This window comes from Helianthus annuus, chromosome 9 (assembly GCF_002127325.2).
Source record: "Helianthus annuus cultivar XRQ/B chromosome 9, HanXRQr2.0-SUNRISE, whole genome shotgun sequence".
Classification (NCBI taxonomy): domain Eukaryota; kingdom Viridiplantae; phylum Streptophyta; class Magnoliopsida; order Asterales; family Asteraceae; genus Helianthus; species Helianthus annuus.
Genome location: NC_035441.2, coordinates 145840950 through 145850016, shown reverse-complemented (window position 1 = coordinate 145850016; position 9067 = coordinate 145840950). Strand labels below are relative to the sequence as shown.

At 37.9% G+C, this 9067-nt stretch overlaps 1 pseudogene; it reads right to left on the bottom strand.

The window, feature by feature from the left end:
- Positions 1-812: 812 nt before the first annotated feature.
- On the bottom strand, positions 813-8167 carry LOC110923171 (annotated as a pseudogene).
- Between the last annotated feature and the right edge of the window lie 900 nt (positions 8168-9067).

Here is a 9067-nt window from a genome sequence, read left to right as displayed (position 1 = left end):
CCAACACCACCCATGTTAGAAATATGACCCGCTTTATGCTGGTTACTCATGACATGCATTGCTTTATGAATGACCATATTGTTAATTATCATTGATCTTGTTTGGACATTAACATACCACCATTTTGGCCATATAGGCTTCTAAAAGTGTCATTGTTGAAATTTAAATCACTTCCCAAATTCTTGAGAGAAACAAAAACAACAGAGTTGTCCAAGTGCATCCCTGCAAAATTATATGTCAAAAAGTCACAACTATTAAGAACTTGAAAGTAGCAGAACTAATTAATCATTTCAAATCAAGGTCAAGAACTACTCTTGCCTCAAATCCCACCTCCCTTTAGCAAAGTTATACACCAAGTATTTGAAATGGTTGGCCACCAAGTATCGAGTGTATAAGAGACTATCCGGGCATTTTACTCTTCTGTTTATTTTAAAACAAAGGGAACATTTTAGTGCTATATAAGGCCGTGTGTTGTCCATTAACTCCCCCATGCCAGATCAGCATAGAGGGCGTTAAACACCACGTCGTCCCGCCGTTGAGGGGAGCCAACAAAGCCCTCGCCACCCCATTAACGGGTGTTAAAGAAATTGTTGTGGGGTCCATTTTAACTCTTAAACCATTCAAATTTTTTCTTTTTTAATTTTTCTTCAATTTAAGTTTTATTTATTCCACAACACCTGGTTATTGGATGGTTTGGTTATTGCCCTTCTACCTATGTGGCGCTAGGGTGGCAACACTTTTTGATAGTTATTGAATGAGATTGTTATTCTACAACGTAGTCTAAGATGTAAATTGCTGATGAAGGTGGTGGGCCCGCTCAATTCAAAGTCTCACCACCTTTAATTAGAAAGAAATGGTACCTTAGACGGGTTAGCAACAAAGATATGAGAAAGGAGGTGTCTACAATCTTTGGAAATGTGTACGTAATCAGGTATCGAGTACTGAGCGCTCATGATTCTCTGCATATAACAAAACAGCTGATGGAGAGTGTGAAACCCAGGTGTTAAAACATTTAAACATTTTGTTTTTAGTGCGTTGTAGGTGGTTATATATTACGAATGTGATAACTATGAAGGTTTGTGATTTTTCAGGTTAAACGCGTAATATGGTGAAGTTGGAGTGGTTAGAGATGAAGCGGAACGACCAAAGTTAATAAACATAGTAAACGGTGTTGTTCGGAATTGGTTTCGGGTCGAATGCTAGATTGGAGTTGCAAGAAAGATAAAAGTTTGAAGTTTAGGGCCATGTTGGTAAGTAAATGGAAGTTGACTTTTATACTTCACAAGTTGGCAGCAGGTCTCAAACGTAGAGTACGGTTTCAACGCGCAGCCTACGCATGTATGCTTTGGGTTGGATGGCATTTAATTTAATGGGGCCAAATCCTAAATCACGTGAGGAGGGTTTGATAAGTCAACAACCTTAATGAAAGGCATCTTATCATCAACATTATAGGACATATATTGGCGGCACATGCAAACTTTGAGGGGTTGGTTGGCAGCTTTAATTCAAGTGGAGGATTATTATAACACAATATCAAACATACACACATATACCTTGACGGCAGGAAAAGACAAACAATTCACGTGGCTTTGGATTATTAAATTGGTGGCAGACCTTGTGGGCTCCTATAATTCATCACCATCCACCAATCACATTATTTTGGGCTCTCGTCATCGGCCCAAGATCTCATCATCATCGGCGGATTGGGGAAGGGCGGCCGTACATCGTTTTTTATCTCTCAGGTCATCACACATCATCGCCATTCATCATACATCGGCTGCAACACTGATTCAATCATGCGATCATCCTTCTACCAAGCTTTTGATCGGACAAGTATCATGAGCGGCTAAATTTCTCGTGGTCACTTCGGGTGAATGATTCTTGTGAGAAACTTTTTATTCTAGTTTCTGTTTTGTATTGAGATTTGGATTTGTAGTCGGGTGACAGCCGACTATTTACATGATTATATTATTTGTGTGACAAACAAATCCTGAGTGACAGTCAGAGTTATAATTGTGTGTTGAATCCAATTATGCTTTTGTTGATTGAATGATTTCTATGTATGTTTGTTTTAATATTATTCTGATCAATTAATATTAAGATTTTGAACTGCATAGGTAATTGGTAGATGTGACAGATTTACTATTCAATTAATAGCATCCAATAAAATCAGAACTAGGTTATTAGTAATCACAGAATCTGAATTCCGGAGTGGTCACGTTCCTATCTTTGTTTTCTCATTTTCACAATACTTATTCATAAAAATTACAAAAATAGATAAACTAGCAAATTTCATAAAGTAAGTTTAGATTAGTTAAACGGTATTACACTGACCACATGCTCCTCTGGATTCGATACCTGACTTACCCTGTCTATAGGTAATTTTAGGTTTTTGCATAGACCCGACGACAGTCTATCAAAATGGCGCCGTTGCCGGGGAGCTAGTGCGCTTAGTGTTATATCTTTTATTTGATTTTTTTTTATTTATTTTTTTTCAGTACTACTTTTAGTTTGTTACTTGTGCAGCAACTATGGAATGGGATTATAATGTTGAAGCATGCTCATGTTGCGGGAGTCACAATCACTGGGCTCAAGATTGTCCACGTTCTTACCACTCGGATCATGGCTCCAGAGGATATCAAAATTACAATCAATCTGATAAAGGCGGTAACGAGCAGAATCGAAACGCAATTGAGGAAGATAAGATTTTAGAGTTATTCAAAACCCTCCTCAAGCATGTAGAGGAACTCACCCAGTCTCTCAAGGAACAGCAAAATATTAATGAATCACTTAACCAGCGAATTGAACAACTAACTAATCAGTTTGAAAATTTTGCAGAAAGAAAAACTACAGTTAGCCTGGTTGAGGATGCTGGATCAGAGACAGATAGAGATCCAGGGGAACCGCTCATCCCAATTCAACTTGGGGATCTCAAGACAGATAATGCTTCATTGAATTTTGGAGTTAGTATGAGTGTTCTTCCCGGATATATTTATGACAGGTATGATTTGGGCCCATTGCAACAGGTTAATGATCCTATGGTTTTAGCTGAATACTCACGAGGAAGGCCCCGAGGGATTTTGAAGGGATTGACTGTAAAGGTAGGTGACTTTTATTATCCTGAAGATTTTGTTGTCTTAGATCCATATACAGAGAAGGAACAACTGAGGGTGATACTTGGCAGACCATTCTTGGCCACTGCAGATGCTCAGATCTGCTGCTGGAAAGGTACAGTTGATATGACATACGGGAGCCGTAAGCTTTCTATTGACTTCCTTTCACATTCTTTTGATTATTCATTTATAAATACTTGTTCATGGGATTTTGTTACTAACACGAGTTATTCTCGAGTGCGTGACGATGGCCCGAAAGAGAGTGTTGCTATGATTGACAGGTCTAAAGATGACAAGATCGTGAAGAATAAAGAGGCCAAGTCACCTTGGTGGCTCAAATTGAGAATTAAAAAGCAATTAGCCAAGCGAAAAAAGATGCCACCAAAGGAAGCAACCAAATCCAAGAAGAATCCCATAGAGACACGTACGGGCGAGTTATTATATTCTTTCGATGATACAGATCCAGATAACCCGGATCATTGGGATGCCATAAGAGATGATGGATGGATGTGGGATGATAACCATGTGTTTCATACACAGGGGATACTATATGAACCACCATGAGCTTAACCAGATACGGTCTGGCTGAAGACTATAAACTTAGCGCTCTCGGGAGGCAGCCCGAGGATGTAGAGTAGTGTATATTTGTTTTGTTTTTGTGTGAGTATGTTTTGCAGGTTACTAGGTTATGAATCTCTACGGATGCAGTGGTCCGAGTGTGGGGATGTTTGGTGAAGTCCCAATACGTTCTACTTGCAGTGACGGACAATGCACAAATCAGAGTTCAGTCAAACTGTCCATACTCAATCTCCATTTGGACGGGGATGATCTGAACACTAATTGTAGAGATTGACCCGAGTACTTGTTGGACACGGCCGCGAATGAAATGCTATACAGTCGTGGTGGAACATGACGTATGGGGATTCTACGCTTTAAACCAGGGGAGTCTGTTCCACTTTTGTTATTGCATTTTTATTCGTGTTCTTGGTGGTGTTAAACTTTATGTGCTAGGGAATGTGTTTTTTGCTTTTTGTGTTAGGATTGGCCACTCATGGGGTTTGTTAGTTGGTATTCCCGGGTTTGTTTTTAAGGCACGATACATTGGGGACAATGTCGCCCAAGTGTGGGGATATGGAAACCCGGGAAGGCAAAGGCTTGGGACAGAGTTTGAAAGAGGTTGAAAAATGATTGAAAACGATGAAAAGCGAAAAAATTGAAAATTTTGAAAATTTTAAATAATTTCATCGCCTTAAGTGAGCTAAATGGATACGAAAACCTAAAGTTTCAATCGCTAAAGGGTTCCTACTGATATTAAACTAACTTAGATCCCTAGTTATGGTTGTCCCTTTAAGTTTCATGAGAGTATTTCTGACAGGTTCTAGAAAATAGTTGAGAATAGATGTCTAACTAGGGGTAACATGCTTTAGGAATTACACATGCTATATGTCGGTAACCCATATTCCTTTTATTCGGTGAGATATTTGAGCCTACTTAGTGATAGTTGAATTGCAATAAATGTTCATTTGCTGAGAGTAGGCCATATGTTGCTTTGTGTTAGAACTTGTGTGGTTTGATACATGCCGAGACTGTGGTTTAGCGTATGCACATAAATGATAAAGGCATTAGGATCCATTCATTGTTCTATATGTTGATTATTGATTCCACCCACCTTAGTTAACCATGTTGAGCCTTTTTACCTTTCGTTTGTTACACCTTGTTTGACCCGTTTGATTACCAACCATGAATGACAATTGTGTGTTAGATATTTGTTGAAAAAGAAAAAAAAAGAAAAAAAATTGAAAAGAGAAAAAAAAATCATTGTTATGTTCGTATTAAATAAATGGGTTGAAAATCACCCAAAGTGTTAGTAGTCTTGTGAATAAGTTGTCATGGTTTGGTATATTCGTTTGTGTTCGCCATATAAACATAAAAAATCCAAAAATATTTCCTTACCTTTACCCATAACCCAAAACCCGTAAGTCCTTTTGATATGTGCTACGTTATTTGATACAATGGAGGTGTGATTGCTATACAAGCTTATGATTGCAAGGTAGCATATTTGGTTTTGAGCGAAATATATACTAGCACATTACACGCTAGTCTTGATAAAACCGAGAGGAGTGATTATTGTGAGGGGCGTGTGGCATGTGTGTAGTATCATAAGCATGTTAGTGTTAGCTAGGCAAGTCTTAAGTTGTTTTAAATGCGTATCATTTACTTGTCAGATTGTCAATCTTGATTGTGTCAGTCTATGGGACGGGTATGACTTGGGACCTTAAATTGTTAATCCGGTAAGGGATTTAATGGTGATTTGTTAATAAGGCGAGTAATGTTTGTAATGGTTGCTTGAGGACAATCAATGTTAAGTGTGGGGATGTGATGGAGAGTGTGAAACCCAGGTGTTAAAACATTTAAACATTTTGTTTTTAGTGCGTTGTAGGTGGTTATATATTACGAATGTGATAACTATGAAGGTTTGTGATTTTTCAGGTTAAACGCGTAATATGGTGAAGTTGGAGTGGTTAGAGATGAAGCGGAACGACCAAAGTTAATAAACATAGTAAACGGTTTTGTTCGGAATTGGTTTCGGGTCGAATGCTAGATTGGAGTTGCAAGAAAGATAAAAGTTTGAAGTTTAGGGCCATGTTGGTAAGTAAATGGAAGTTGACTTTTATACTTCACAAGTTGGCAGCAGGTCTCAAACGTAGAGTACGGTTTCAACGCGCAGCCTACGCATGTATGCTTTGGGTTGGATGGCATTTAATTTAATGGGGCCAAATCCTAAATCACGTGAGGAGGGTTTGATAAGTCAACAACCTTAATGAAAGGCATCTTATCATCAACATTATAGGACATATATTGGCGGCACATGCAAACTTTGAGGGGTTGGTTGGCAGCTTTAATTCAAGTGGAGGATTATTATAACACAATATCAAACATACACACATATACCTTGACGGCAGGAAAAGACAAACAATTCACGTGGCTTTGGATTATTAAATTGGTGGCAGACCTTGTGGGCTCCTATAATTCATCACCATCCACCAATCACATTATTTTGGGCTCTCGTCATCGGCCCAAGATCTCATCATCATCGGCGGATTGGGGAAGGGCGGCCGTACATCGTTTTTTATCTCTCAAGTCATCACACATCATCGCCATTCATCATACATCGGCTGCAACACTGATTCAATCATGCGATCATCCTTCTACCAAGCTTTTGATCGGGCAAGTATCATGAGCGGCTAAATTTCTCGTGGTCACTTCGGGTGAATGATTCTTGTGAGACACTTTTAATTCTAGTTTCTGTTTTGTATTGAGATTTGGATTTGTAGTCGGGTGACAGCCGACTATTTACATGATTATATTATTTGTGTGACAGACAAATCCTGAGTGACAGTCAGAGTTATAATTGTGTGTTGAATCCAATTATGCTTTTGTTGATTGAATGATTTCTATGTATGTTTGTTTTAATATTATTCTGATCAATTAATATTAAGATTTTGAACTGCATAGGTAATTGGTAGATGTGACAGATTTACTATTCAATTAATAGCATCCAATAAAATCAGAACTAGGTTATTAGTAATCACAGAATCTGAATTCCGGAGTGGTCACGTTCCTATCTTTGTTTTCTCATTTTCACAATACTTATTCATAAAAATTACAAAAATAGATAAACTAGCAAATTTCATAAAGTAAGTTTAGATTAGTTAAACGGTATTACACTGACCACATGCTCCTCTGGATTCGATACCTGACTTACCCTGTCTATAGGTAATTTTAGGTTTTTGCATAGACCCGACGACAGTCTATCAACAGCCGATTGTTATATCCGGTCCAAACACTCTTATAAGGTCAACAAACCAATTTCCAACTTCAATCTTAAAGAAATTCTTCTAGTTTGAGTGAAATAGTTTCTTTGACATATCTTACCCCAATAGTGTTACGAAAATTTCGAGGGTCTCGGGAGTCCTCAAAAGGGTAAGCTCCTACAAGCATGACATAAAGAGTCACCCCACAAGACCAAACGTCTGCAATCTAACACAAAACAAATAATCAGACAAAACTATGGTATTTTGTAGACATGGTAATTTCGACCCATTTACATATAATTGGTCATTTTAGGTATGTCTATTTTTTTAATCATGGTCAAAAAGGAAAATTTGATTAAAGGGATATTATTAAAAGGTTGAAAGTCGCCCAAAATCTATTATAACGTATAAAACATCCAAAATCATATTTTTAAATAATTATATTAATATCGGTACCACAAAAATAAATGTCATCATATTTGACACACTAACGATTTCTCGAAAGTTCAATAAATCTGATTAAAAGTGTTTCATGTCAACCAAACGCGTCCCATAACACTACCGAACCATTACCAACCCGCCTGACCCACCCATATTGCAACCGCAAAAGATGAAAAAAAGTACCTTGCCGTCATATTCTTTACAAGATAGAACCTCAGGGGCAATGTATGCCGGTGTTCCCACTGTCGATTTTGGTTAAGAGTGCAATAAACCAGACTGAAAATATGACAAAAAAAAGTGCATTATCAAGAAGTAATAACTTTGCATAAAAAAGTTACATTTATTCTAGCTAAACAAAAATAATTTTTAACCTTTGAATACCCAAAATCACAAATCTTGACACGCGGGGTTCGGCTTCCATCTAAGAGAGTGTTCTCAAGCTTCAGATCTCTGTGACAAATTTCCTAAAGTACAAAAGAAATAATGTTTATGAAGCAGAAACATCATAAAATGCTAAAAAGCATCATTTTTTTTATAAATCTTTACCATTGAATGACCGTAGCTGACCCAGATATAAGCTGTTGGAAGAAAAACCGAGCCTGTTGTCACAAAGATCATTTGTAAGTACTACTTTTTAATGGTGGTACAAAGGGATATAGCGATGAAGCGTATGAACCTCGTCTTCACTAAATCTGCGAGCACTGCATATCTTTAAAAAGAGTTCACCACCAGCTGCATATTCCATCACTATAGCTAGATGTGTTGGAGTTAATAAAACCAAGGACCAACGACGATGAAGGAGGAGTAGGAGCTAGCTTTCATTGAAGTAGCCATGTTGGCCTTGATTTGGTGGAGACGGGCAAACCCGCTGAGACTGTGGTAAGGTGATGCAATAGGAGTGAAAATTAGTTTACACTTACAATTCCTTCATTGGATGAATTGAATTAAAGATCCGAAACACCATGGATCTTAGCAGCATCGCAGCAGACGACTTATTTTGATTCGGAAAGCCCTAGAAGCACAAAAACATGATTACAAGCATAATGTAAGTTATACAACAGACATAAATTCTATACACATCCCATCAATTTCCACAATGACCAACAAATTCAAAATAGAAACAGATCAAGCAAACTGGAACTTAAGAAATTCAGCGGTGTAACCCTCAACTGTAATCGATAATATAAAGACATCATCAACACAAACAGACATCTAACAAATTCTCTTTAATTAGGGCTTTGAGAAATATAACGGACTACCAAGAGTGAGAGAGATGGACTGTGCTTGAAGCCATGGCAGGAGAACAACCAAGACTGGAGAGAACGGATTACCAGATTGTGGTCGAATGGCGGTGCCCAATTCTCGTAATCGTAAACCGTGGTAGTGGCGGTGAACACTGGTGGCTCCTAATTTTTCAAATTTGGGCAATGGATATCAGATGATGTTGAGATGCTTGGATGAGAGAGAAAAGATTCTTCGAATGGGAAGAAGGAGCCAGACGACGCATTGATTCATGAGGTAGGAGGGGGTTTATAAGGATGAATTTAAGTGGTTGAGATTTAATCTCAGCCAAATCCAATGATGGATATTGACTTGGATGGTGGTTAGACTTAATGGGTTCCATATATATATATATATATATAATATTAAGAGGTGGCAAAACAGATCGGTTTCGGTCAAAGGAAGTAATTTTAGTAT